Genomic DNA, 12714 nt, shown 5'->3' with positions numbered 1-12714 from the left:
TCAAAAGACAAAATTTGATAGAGGGAAGCAACTTGGATTGCTTCAACCCTTGCCAATCCCTAATTCACGGTGGGAGAGCATATCCATGGATTTTATCTTTGGATTGCCTAAGTCTATCCATGGGAATACAGGAATATGGACGATAGTAGACAGGTTCAGTAAACAAGCTCATTTTATACCTGTCAAAAAGACTATCAAAGCCCATCAAATGGCAACCCTCTTCATTTCACAAATTTTCAAGTACCATGGCTTGCCAATGTCCATAGTGTCGGATAGAGATCCTAGAATGACCAGTAATTTCTGGAAGGGTCTCTTTGAGAATTTAGGAACAAGGCTAAACTTCTCTTCGGCCTATCATCCACAAACTGATGGCCAAAGTGAAATAGCTAACCTAACCATTCTCGATCTACTAAAAGCCTATGTAACGGAAGTAGATCAAAGATCCCAATGGGAGAAGTACTTACCCTTAGTAGAGTATGCTTACAATAACACTGTACATACTTCTACAGGAAAAGCACCTTTCGAGGTAATTGAGGGAAGATCAAAAAGTCCCTTGCTACTTAAGGTACATGGGAAGATCTTCGCTGTAGATGAGTATAGCCGAGACCTACAAGAATCTTTCCAAAAGATTAAGGATGCTATCTCTATCTCACAGCAAAGGCAAAAGGCTGTTGCTGACAAGCACAGAAGAGCCCAAGCCTTTAAAGAAAATGATTGGGTCTTGTTAAAGTTTCCCAAGGCTCGATTAAGGCACACGACGGGCAAGAATCCTACGGGCCACCAAAAGTACTATGCTAAACTAGCAAAAAGGTATTATGGTCCCTTCCAGATTCTTAGGCCAATCAATGAGATGGCCTATCAACTTAAGTTGCCCAATCATTGGCTCATACACAATGCTTTTCATGTGAGCCTCTTAAAGCCTTACAAAGGAGAGCCACCTCAAGAACCAACTATTGAAGACCCACCGGAGATCGAGGACCACGAGGAGGTGCTGCAGCCCGAGTCCATTCTCCGACATGAAGACAAGGTATTAAGAGGCGGTAAGACTATCCGACGATATCTTATTAAGTTTAAGAATTATCCTTTTGAAGATGCTAGATGGATGCAAGGCATACAATTAAAGGATAACCTAAACCTTGTCAATGCTTACAATGCTTCCCAAGAGTAAGCAAATGTACAAAATGTTAAAAATGAACAAAATTTTTTGTCTTATAAGACTCTCTTTTTCTTGATTTGTGCACAAAAATGAAGTAGTATGCATGCTTAGATCAAGTTTGTGGAGACGACGTCTCCCAAACACCAAGTAGAGCTTGTCACTCTACTATGGAAGACTGATAGGACTAATGTACAGACATGCTTGCGGCAGCCTCAGGCTCTCAAGCGCCAAATGGACTAGTCATCCATTATGGAATGATGTCATAGGGTAACCAAGGGATCCTCTACCCGCTAAGAAAAGGACTCATGTATATGCTTTATCTTCTCTACACCATAGTCGAGGACGACTATGATTTCAAGAGAGAGGTAATGTCATAATAATCAATATCTAATTCTCCTAAATGATTTTCTCATATTAAATTGATCATTTAATGTGGGGAAGTGCCAAGGGAGAAAAAAGCTAGAATATTGGTTAAGTTAGCAGACCGGCCACAGTAGGGATCCAAAGGAGGGAAAATAGGGATCCAAAGGGGGGGCCATCTGCAAAAGAGCCATGTTAAACAATGGGCCAAAAAGACCCTAAGGTTCAGCCCATTAAGACTTCCAAAATGTTAAGGTTCCAAAATTCAAAGGTTGTGTCCAAAAGTCAACCCTAGGGAAAATTGGATGCTTAGTGTGTGCCCCAAAAGTCTTTCTACATCCCTACATGGGAGGGGGCGAGCCCCAAAGCTAGGGGATGAGAGAGAAAGCCACACACACACACACAGGCTCCCTTTACCCAAAGGGAATGAGGGACACATGTCAGCTCCCTAGGCCAGATGCCCACAAGGGGTGCCCAATTCCTATTGGAAGACCCTTGAAGTGGACCAATGAGAATTAAGCTAGAGTAAATCTAGTTTAATTAATTTAAAAACATTTAATAAAAGAAACCAATGAGAATTAAGTCTCCTAGAAGACTATTGGGCAGTCTCCCAAGGGGTCCAATGAGCATTCAGGAGCCCCATGGCTTGCCTGATTCCTATTGGCCAGGAGGCAAAGGGGTCCAATGAGAGTTTAGTTTAATTATCTAATTACCTAAAGCTCTCACAAAAGGGGAAAGGGGGACACATGTCTAAAGGCTATCACTTATGCTGCTTAATTCCTATTGGCTTGACTTGGGGAGGTCCAATGAGGCAAAGGCCAGACTTATTTAGCAGCTAGGGCTCGCCCAAGAGAGAGGGGGGGCTGATTTTTGCTTGGCATGGACACACACACTCTCACACTTGACCATGTGTGAAGGGAAAATACTCTATCTCCTCCCAAGCTTTAATGGAGAGCTCATCACCTACTCCAAGCTTGTGAGATAGAAGCCTACATCAACACTCTCTTGGCATGTGGATGCAAATCCAACCAAGAGCCAAGCTTCAATACATGCTCATCTTCTCTACCAAGCTAATTACTAAGCTAAGCTATGCTAATATGAGTGATTATGTGAGGAGATGTACTTCTTTCTCGTAAGATACTTCTTTTTCCTCTCAATCTACTCTCATACCCTGCTAGCGCTCACCATCTTCGAAGGTGTGTGAGGTCTTGGGTCTGAGAACGAGGATAATTCAAGTTGTGTTTGATTAAGTGTTTTGCTTGGTGTATGAAGCTTCCATCTTCATTGCACTAGCTAGTCTTGAAGGAACACAAAGAATTGTATTGTACAATGTCTCTCTTGATGGGAGAAACCATAATACAAAGCCTTTTGGAGGGGGGACCGGCTCCATGCAAATCCGGTCCTCAACTGTTGTCAATAGCTTAATTGCTCTCTCTCTCTCTTTTGAAAGTATTGTCGATGCTATCTAACTAGGTGTTATGCTTTTTGTTGCTCTCTCCACCCAAGCACTCTTGTAATTCTCATTAGGAATCTATTCTAATGAAATGCCCACTAGGTTCATGCTAATTTCCGCTACACATAAGATCTTAGGCCATTAAATGTTACAGATCCAAAGGAGGGAAAATAGGGATCCAAAGAGGGGGCCATCTGCAAAAGAGCCATGTACAACAATGGGCTAAAAAGACCCTAAGGTTCAGCCCATTAAGACTTCCAAAATGCTAAGGTTCCAAAATTCAAAGGTTGTGTCCAAAGGTCAACCCTAGGGAAAATTGGATGCTTTGTGTGTGCCCTAAAAGTCTTTGCACATCCCTACATGGGAGGGGGCGAGCCCTAAAGGTAGGGGATGAGAGAGAAAGCCACACACACACACAGGCTCCCTTTACACAAAGGGAATGAGGGACACATGTCAGCTCCCTAGGCCAGATGCCCACAAGGTATGCCCAATTTCTATTGGATGACCCTTGAAGTGGACCAATGAGAATTAAGCTAGAGTAAATCTAGTTTAATTAATTTAAAAACATTTAATAAAAGAAACCAATGAGAATTAAGTCTCCTAGAAGACTATTGGGCAGTCTCCCAAGGGGTCCAATGAGCTTTCAGGAGCCCCATGGCTTGCCTGATTCCTATTGGCCAGGAGGCAAAGGGATCCAATGAGAGTTTAGTTTAATTGTTTAATTACCTAAAGCTCTCACAAAAGGGGAAAGGGGGACACATGTCAGAATGCTATCACTTATGCTACTTAATTGTAATTGGCTTGACTTGGGGAGGGCCAATGAGGCTTCAGCAAGAGCAATTAGCAAGAGGGCTCGCCCAAGAGAGAGAGGGGGCTGATTTTTGCAAGGCATTACCACACACACACTCACACAAGCTCATGTGTAAAGAAAGAGAAGACTATGTCTTCCCAAGCTTTAATGGAGAACTCATCACCTACTCCAAGCTTGTGAGATAGAAGCCTACATCAACACTCTGTTGGCATGTGGATGCAAATCCAACCAAGAGCCAAGCTTCAAAGCATGCTCATCTCCTCTACCAAGCTAATTACTAAGCTAAGCTATGCTACATATGAGTGATTATGTGAGGAGATGTACATCTTTCTCGTAAGATACTCCTTCTTCTTCTCAATCTACTCTCATACCCTTCTAGCTCTCACCATCTTCGAAGGTGTGTGAGGTCTTGGGTCTGAGAACGGGGATAATTCAAGTTGTGTTTGTTAAGTGTTTTGCTTAGTGCATGTAGTTTTCATCTTCATTGCACTAGCTAGTCTTGAAGGAACACAAAGAATTGTATTGTACAATGTCTCTCTTGATGGGAGAAACCATAATACAAAGCCTTTTGAAGGGGGCACCGGCTCCATGAAAATCCGGTCCTCAACTGTTGTCAATAGCTTAATTTCTCTCTCTTTTGAAAGTATTGTCGATGCTATCTAACTAGGTGTTATGCTTTTTGTTGCTCTCTCCACCCAAGCACTCTTGTAATTCTCATTAGGAATCTATTCTAATGAAATGCCCACTATGTTCATGCTAATTTCCGCTACACATAAGTTATTAGGCCATTAAATGTTACATTGGTATCAGAGCTCAAGGTTTCTCTTTTCTTGCTCAAGAAGGGAGGTCCTCAAGCTAGCTACAAATGGTTGGTATTATTAATTGCCTGTGAGTAAGTAGAATAGGGATTTTTCAGCCTTGCAGTGCACCTGCCTTCGTGCAGTTAACGGGGCATCACCGTCGAGAGCTATGGTCTTAATATTGGAGTCCTACGGGGCTTGCCTACGGCTTAACCACTATTGAGCTATTAGAAGCTTGACAGGAGCCGGTGCTGTTTTGGTGTCGAAAGACCCTCTCTTCTATTCCTTGCAATTAATGGTATTCGAGCCGTGGGTACAGTAGCTTGAGTGATTTTTCTAAAGGGGTAAAGAGGAGTAGCAACTAGGGCTTGAAGTGCCAAAGTACACCTAAAAGTTGTTAGAATGGCTGACAATAGTAAAGAGAGTGAAATTAATGTTGATAACTTTGATTTTGCTCATGAGCAAGCTACTAATGATGCTTCAATGCTTGTTAACTATCTTGTTTCTAGGCTTCAACAAGCCATGGGCAATCCATCTCTCCAAAGTGAAGTGCAACGGCAGCTTTGTGCTCACAGGATTCTCCAAGCTCATCACCATGACGAGAGAAAACCTAGGAAGCCTCCTTGTGAGACTACCAAAAGAGGTCTCTCTCCGATTCGGGAAGAAGAAGAGAATCCATATGAAGGGCTCAAGAATTTACTTCTTGATGATGCATCTCCTTCCCAAAGGAGAACTCAAGAGCCTCCACCGAAGGAACGAGAAAGAAGCGAGTCTCCCGTCACCTCGGCGGAGATGGCTCCACGAAGACGGCGGGCTAAACGCTCTCCATCACCACCAAAGCGGAGAAGACCATCACACTCTTCTCCATGCCATAATTCAAAGAGGGATGATAAAAAGCAAGAGAAGAAAAAGGCGAGAAAGAGGACACCCTCTTCTCCATCTTCTTCATCCTCTTCCTCTTATGAAAGCTATGGTGAAGACGACAAAGATCAAGACAAAAAAAAGGCGAGAAAGAGGTCACCCTCTTCTCCACCTTCTTCAAATTCTTCACCTTCTGAAGAAAGTGATGGTGCAACCTTGGAACCATCAAAAAGAAGAGGCCATAAGAAGTCCTATGCCGCATGGAAGAGGTCGTCCAAGTTGAAGAAATTCAAAGAGGGAGGGAAGAGCATCTCTTTCCTTACCTATGATGGTACCTTTGGTGCTACGGACAAAGTCTTGGCCTTTATCCAACAATTCGATGCGGCGTTTGGAGATGAGGGCTTCACGGAGTCCTCTAAGCTACGCCATGTAGCTATGCACTTTCACAAGTCCGCCAGACAATGGTGGTCTAGCCTACGAGCCAACAGTGAAGCTCCACGAACATGGAAAGCTTTAAGAGCTTCCATTATGAAGCAGTTTTTGGCCACCGATGCCAAAGACAAAATACTCACCGAATGGCGAAGCTTAAAGCTCTCTCCCAATGAATCTATCCACAAATATGTAGACAAGTTTTGGGACCTACAACTCAAAGCCACTGTCTTCAAAAAGTTGGATTTTGGAGAGCAAAAGCAACAATTTTGTGCGGGCTTAACCGAAGAAATGGCGGAGTATGTCAACTCCCAAGGACCGCTTACCATATCGGCGGTAATACACCACACTATGGTCGCCTCTCGAATCAATTTCCAAACGGGGGCAAAAAGAAATAATAAGCCCCCGGAAAACAAGGGTTCCAATGAGCCTAAGGGGAAGGACAATGTCCAAAAGTCTCCTAAGGGCAACTCCAACAAAGCTAAAGAGAAGGGAGTTTACAAAGGTAAGAATAAACTCTCTCCTGAAGAGCTTGAGCGTTATCGTAAGGATAACCCGTGTTTCAAGTGCGGTGAACAAGGGTATGCGTACCGCGCTTGTCCCAAAAAGAACAACCGCCAAGATCCTCCTAGAGCTTCCTTGGTTCAAATCCAAGAGGAGGAGACTCACCAAACTCACCACAAAGGATCTTCTCTATGCCATGCTTGGGGAAAGGTAAGAGAACATGATGCTTTTATTCTCTTTGACCCTGGTTCTACTCACAATTTTATATCTATAGAGTTGGCCACCAAGCTAGGAATACAATCCTACGAGATGGGAGATGTCCTACCCGCAGACAGTGCCTTCAAGGGGCAAGAAGCTTCAGTCACTCCCTTAATCGGGAAATTGAGGCTTCATGTCCAAGGCTATGTGGACAAAGAGGACTTCTTTATCTCTCCTCTCAAGCATGAGGATGTAATCCTAGGGGCACCATGGTTTGACCGCCTGGCTGCCGATGTTAAATTTCCTGAAAGGAGAATCTCCTTTAAGTTCAGGGAAAAAGACATGTATATAGATGCCAAGGAAATGGGTAACACCATCCCCATTCTACATACACTAGCTTTCAACAAGTCAATAAAGAGCTCTATTTCCGTGTACATGATTTTTGTTAAAGACTCTCAAAATGAACCTAATGCTTTAGCAAAAGAAAATAAAAGCAACCAAAAGGAATTAGAGTTATCCAATTTTCTCAAGGGGTTTCAAGATGTTTTTATTGACGACATCCCTTTTGAGCTACCTCCTAAACGAGGTAATGATGACACCATGCAATTGAACTTCTTCCAGGAAGTTCACCGCCTAATAAACCTCCTTATAGAGTTTCGCAAGCTCAACAAGAAGAGATTATGCGGCAAGTGCATGAGTTAGTTGAGAAGGGTATGGTTAGGCCAAGCTCATCTCCATTTTGCTCACATGTGCTATTAGTGCAAAAGAAATACGGCACATATCGTATGTGTGTCGACTATAGAGCACTAAATAGGATCACTATCAAGAATAGGTTTCCCGTTCCACGGGTAGAAGCCTATTTGATAAGCTACAAGGATCGACCTACTTCAGTAGGGTTGACCTAAAAAGTGGCTATCATCAAATAAGGATAGTTGATTAAGACATTGTAAAGACCGCATTTCGTACTACATTTGGTCTTTACGAATACATTGTCATGCCTTTTGGCTTGACCAATGCACCAGCCACATTCAACCGCTTGATGGAGACGCTGTTTAGGCCTCATCGAACCTTCACTGGAGTGTTCTTTGATGATATTATCATCTACTCTAATTCATTGGAGGAACACAAGCAACACCTCCAGGTAATATTTCAAGTTTTAAGAGAGAATAAACTTTATGTTAATCGAAAGAAAAGTGAATTTTTCTTGCAAGAGATTCAGTATTTAGGTCACATTATCTCTCAAGATGGCATCCAAATGGATCCATCCAAGTTAGAGGTAATAAAAGGATGGCCTAAACCAAGGAATCTTCATAAACTAAGAAGCTTCATAGGTATGTGTGCATACTATAGACTCTTCATAGAAAAGTTCTCACAAATTGCGGGACCATTACATGAACTAACAAAGAAAAGTGTTAGGTATACATGGTCTGCTAAGGAGAACAATGCTTTCGAAAAGCTTAAAGAAAAGCTTATCTCTCAACTTGTGCTTACACTACCGGATCTCTCAAAACCATTTGAGGTCCAATGCGATGCTTGTGGTGATTGCCTTGGAGTTGTTTTGCTCCAAGAAGGGCACGCCATAGGCTATGAGAGTCGAAGGCTCGACCCTGTTGAGCAAGTTCTAGGCATATACAAAAAGGAACTCCTTGTAGTTCTACATGCCTTAGATTCATGGAAGCACTATTTATTGGGGACTCCTTTCATTCTGCGAACGGATCACCAAAGTCTTAAGTACTTCATGACGCAGACCAAGCTCTCCGACAAACAAATGAGGTGGGCAAATTTCCTTTCGCAATTTCATTTTCATATTGCTCACATTGCTGGCAAGCATAATCAAGTAGCTGATGCACTCTCAAGACGGCCGAGAGTGAATGCGGTTTCCATAGCAACTCACAATGATAGATGAGTATGCTATTGATCCCGATTTTAGAAATGTGATTTCAGCCCTTGCATTAGGGAAGAAAGAAGAACCATTTACTTTACAAGATGGTTATCTTCTCTATGGCAATAGACTATGTGTTACTAACTCACTACGTGAGAAAGTAATGTATGAATCTCATGCTCCACCTTATGCGGGGCATAGAGGGATTCAGTCTACCTTAAAGGGAACTGAAACATATTTCTATTGGCCTACCATGAAAGTGAACATACAAGAGTATGTTTCCAAATGTGTGGTATGCCAAAAGACAAAATTTGATAGAGGGAAGCAACTTGGATTGCTTCAACCCTTGCCAATCCCTAATTCACCATGGGAGAGCATATCCATGGATTTTATCTTTGGATTGCCTAAGTCTATCCATGGGAATACGGGAATATGTACGATAGTAGACAGGTTTAGTAAACAAGCTCATTTTATACCTGTCAAAAAGACTATCAAAGCCCATCAAATGGCAACCCTCTTTATTTCACAAATTTTCAAGTACCATGGCTTGCCCATGTCCATAGTGTCGGATAGAGATCCTAGAATGACCAGTAATTTCTGGAAGGGTCTCTTTGAGAATTTAGGAACAAGGCTAAACTTCTCTTCGGCCTATCATCCACAAACTGATGGCCAAAGTGAAATAGCTAACCTAACCATTCTCGATCTACTAAAAGCCTATGTAACGGAAGTAGATGAAAGATCCCAATGGGAGAAGTACTTACCCTTAGTGGAGTATGCTTACAATAACACTGTACATACTTCCACGGGAAAAGCACATTCCGAGGTAATTGAGGGAAGATCAAAAAGTCCCTTGCTACTTAAGGTACATGGGAAGATCTTCGTTGCAGATGAGTATAGCCGAGACCTACAAGAATCTTTCCAAAAGATTAAGGATGCTATCTCTATCTCACAGCAAAGGCAAAAGGCTGTTGCTGACAAGCACAGAAGAGCCCAAGCCTTTGAAGAAAATGATTGGGTCTTGTTAAAGTTTCCCAAGGCTCGATTAAGGCACACAACGGGCAAGAATCCTATGGGTCACCAAAAGTACTATGCTAAACTAGCAAAATAGTTTCTTGGATGGGTCCTCAGGCTACAACCAGCTGACGATTAAGGCGGAAAATCAGCATAAGACAGCCTTTGTGACAGAGTGGGGTATATTTTCATATAGGGTAATGCCCTTCGGCTTGACCAATGCCCCGGCCACATTTCAAAGACTAATGACCCACGCATTCAAAGAATATCTCAGACGATTTCTGGAGATCTACATGGATGATCTTTGTGTTCATTCCCACCAACGAAGTGACCACATCACTCATCTGGGTAAAGTCTTTGAAAAATGCATAACGTATTGTATTTGCTTAAACTTGGAAAAATGTGTCTTCATGGTGAGACAGGGTAGAATTCTGGGCCACATAGTGTCAAAAAACGGCGTTTCAACTGACCAAGAAAAGGTGAAGACAATAGCTGCACTACCGAGACCAACGAAGATAAAAGGGGTGCAAACATTTATGGGGCATTGCGGATATTATCGGTGATTCATATATATGTATGCTGTAATAGCCAAGCCATTGTACGCCCTCATAACTAAGTTTGAATGGATAGAGGAATGTGAGAAGGCTTTCCAAAAATTGAAGAAACATTTGATTTCAGCTCCAATTTTGCAAGCCCTTGACTGGAGAAAAATATTCCATGTCCATGTGGATGCGTTAGCCTATGCCATTGGGTGCATATTAGCCCAGCCAGGGGAGAAGAAAATGGATTTTCCCATTTGCTACTCCAGTCGAAAACTAAACAACGCAGAGCAAAATTATACAAGTATGGAAAGAGAGGGCCTGGGAATGATCTATGCATTTAGACACTACCTTCTAGAAAATAAGTTTGTCTTCTTCGTCGATCACCAAGCACTGCTATATCAAGTGAATAAACCTTGCAACACTAGAAGAATTGTTCGCTGGTTTATACTATTGCTTGAGTTTGACTTCACGGTGGTTGTAAAAAAGGGGACCACACACTAGAGAGCAGATCATCTTTCATGACTATTTCATGGGGAAGCACCTGCGGGTGTCGATGATGAACTTCCTGATTCATATCTGTTCAACATAGAAATGGTGCCGCGATGGAGTGAATAGGTCATGCCACTACTCACAATCAGCTCTTTGCAGATAGAAAGACAACCCTCAATGATACACAAAACACGGAATCTCATCCTTTTAGCACGACGGCTGTACAAACACGGTAAGGATGGAATACTAAGACTATGTGTACAACCTGAAGATATCACCTACTACCTCAAACAAGCTCATATACAAAACACGGGGTTTCACGCTGGTGAAATACAGACAGGCCAACGGTTAGAAAGACTGGGCGTCTACTGGCCAAACATGGAATACAGTGTCCATCAATATGTCAAATCCTGTGATAAATGTAAAATACAGCCACAATGTTTCGAGTAGTGCAAGCACCGAAATGGAGTGCTCACATCATTGAGTACTTGAACAACAAAACCTTTCCAGAGGAATGGGACAAATCAAGAAGGAAGACTGTTGAGGAAGAGGCCAAACACTATCTTCTCATTGCCAACCATCTGTATAGGAAGGGAAAAGACGAAGAATTACGGCTATGTGCTACAGAAAGCGAATATTACGTCATCCTAGATCACGCACACGCGGGACAACCCGGAGGACACTTCTTCGCTGATAAAACGGCAAAGCTAGTGCTAAAATCAGGTATATGGTGGCCGACCCTATTCATGGATGCAACAACATACATCAAACGATGTGACGAATGTCAACGCATGAAACCACCCCTACAAAGAGATGACATGCCACTGAGGCCAATGATGGGAGTTCGCACTTTTGCCAAATGGGGCATTGACTTCATTGGTCCCATTAACCCTCCAGGATACAGGACACATGCACAATACATTATTGTAGCAACAGATTACATAACGAAGTGGGCGGAAGCCAAAGCAACCCAAAAAAATGATGCAAGGACTACAACTCAGTTCCTTTTTGAAAACGTCTTTACGCGCTATGGACTTCCAATCAAAATAGTAAGTGATAGAGGGACACACTTTGTGTACGACGTTGTCAAGAGTTTTTTGGAGCAAGGGATTGCGCATATGTACATACACATGCATGGTGCATCAAATAAAGGATTGCCCATTTTCCTTAGCCAGGTGGTTATGTGGGGCCCACATGTGTACAGGTAGGACAGCATGTACATAGTGCATCGATTTTCACTATCACCAGTACCAGTATGTTTTTTCTACAATAATGAGGAGTTTATAGCGCGTAAAACTTCTTGAGGAAGCTATCCGCGGGTCGACGACGTGAGGTCAGCAGGTGCGTTAGATGGCATCTAGTGGCGTCAGGAGGGCGAACGAGGTCAATATTTGCACACGGATGAGGACGGACACAACGTGGGTGTTTTCTTGTGAGAGTTATGCAGAAAGGTCATCATTAGGACCACTTTTTGGGGCCACTTCACGTGGTGGCGAGATGCATTATTGGAAAAAAGCTGAGTGCCAGGTGTGCAAATGATGCAAAAAGGTGACAACTATGCACTGTGAGGTCAGTTTTTGGCCTGTTCGGGGTCCGTTTGAGGTCATCTAAAAGGCCAAGGGTGCCCAACTAAAAAAGCTAAGTGTGGGAACTGAAAAAACAGAGAGAAGACCAGAAAAAACGTGGAGAAGAGAGGAGGAACAGCCGCAGGTGTGTTTTTGCTCATTTTGGAGCCTGTTTTGGCCGTAAACTGCTCATCCGATGTCGGATTTGAGCACTTTGACATTATAGACTGGGGTTTTGGGCCGTTCCGGACGCGATGGCGCTGTCCATTTTTCCAAATTCCTCACTCTTTTCCTGCTGTTTTTCTGTGTAGGTTTCTCCTATGAGCGAAGTTTCTGCTCTAGTTTGTGATTGTATCTGGCTTATTTTACCCATATTGTGTGAGCTATTTGCCCCATTGGTGTTGGCCCAAGCTCAATTGTATCTAAACATCAGAAATTCTCCTCTTTTGAGCTGAGTTTTTTGGGTGTGTGTGTGTGTGTGTTTGTGTGGAGTGGGCAAGTGGATAGTTTCTCTCCTCTCACTCCAGAGGTGTGTTCCCTGTCTCGGCCAGGTGTGTTGTCTAAGCCGAGTGGTGCCCCATAGTGTGTGTGTGTATCATTCCAAGAGTGTGTGTCGGGTCGTTATAGAGGCGCTGTGTGTGTTTTCATCCCGC

Source organism: Adiantum capillus-veneris, chromosome 4, assembly GCF_014529385.1.
Source record: "Adiantum capillus-veneris isolate H3 chromosome 4, ASM1452938v2, whole genome shotgun sequence".
Lineage (NCBI taxonomy): Eukaryota > Viridiplantae > Streptophyta > Polypodiopsida > Polypodiales > Pteridaceae > Adiantum > Adiantum capillus-veneris.
This window is presented reverse-complemented; position numbering follows the sequence as displayed.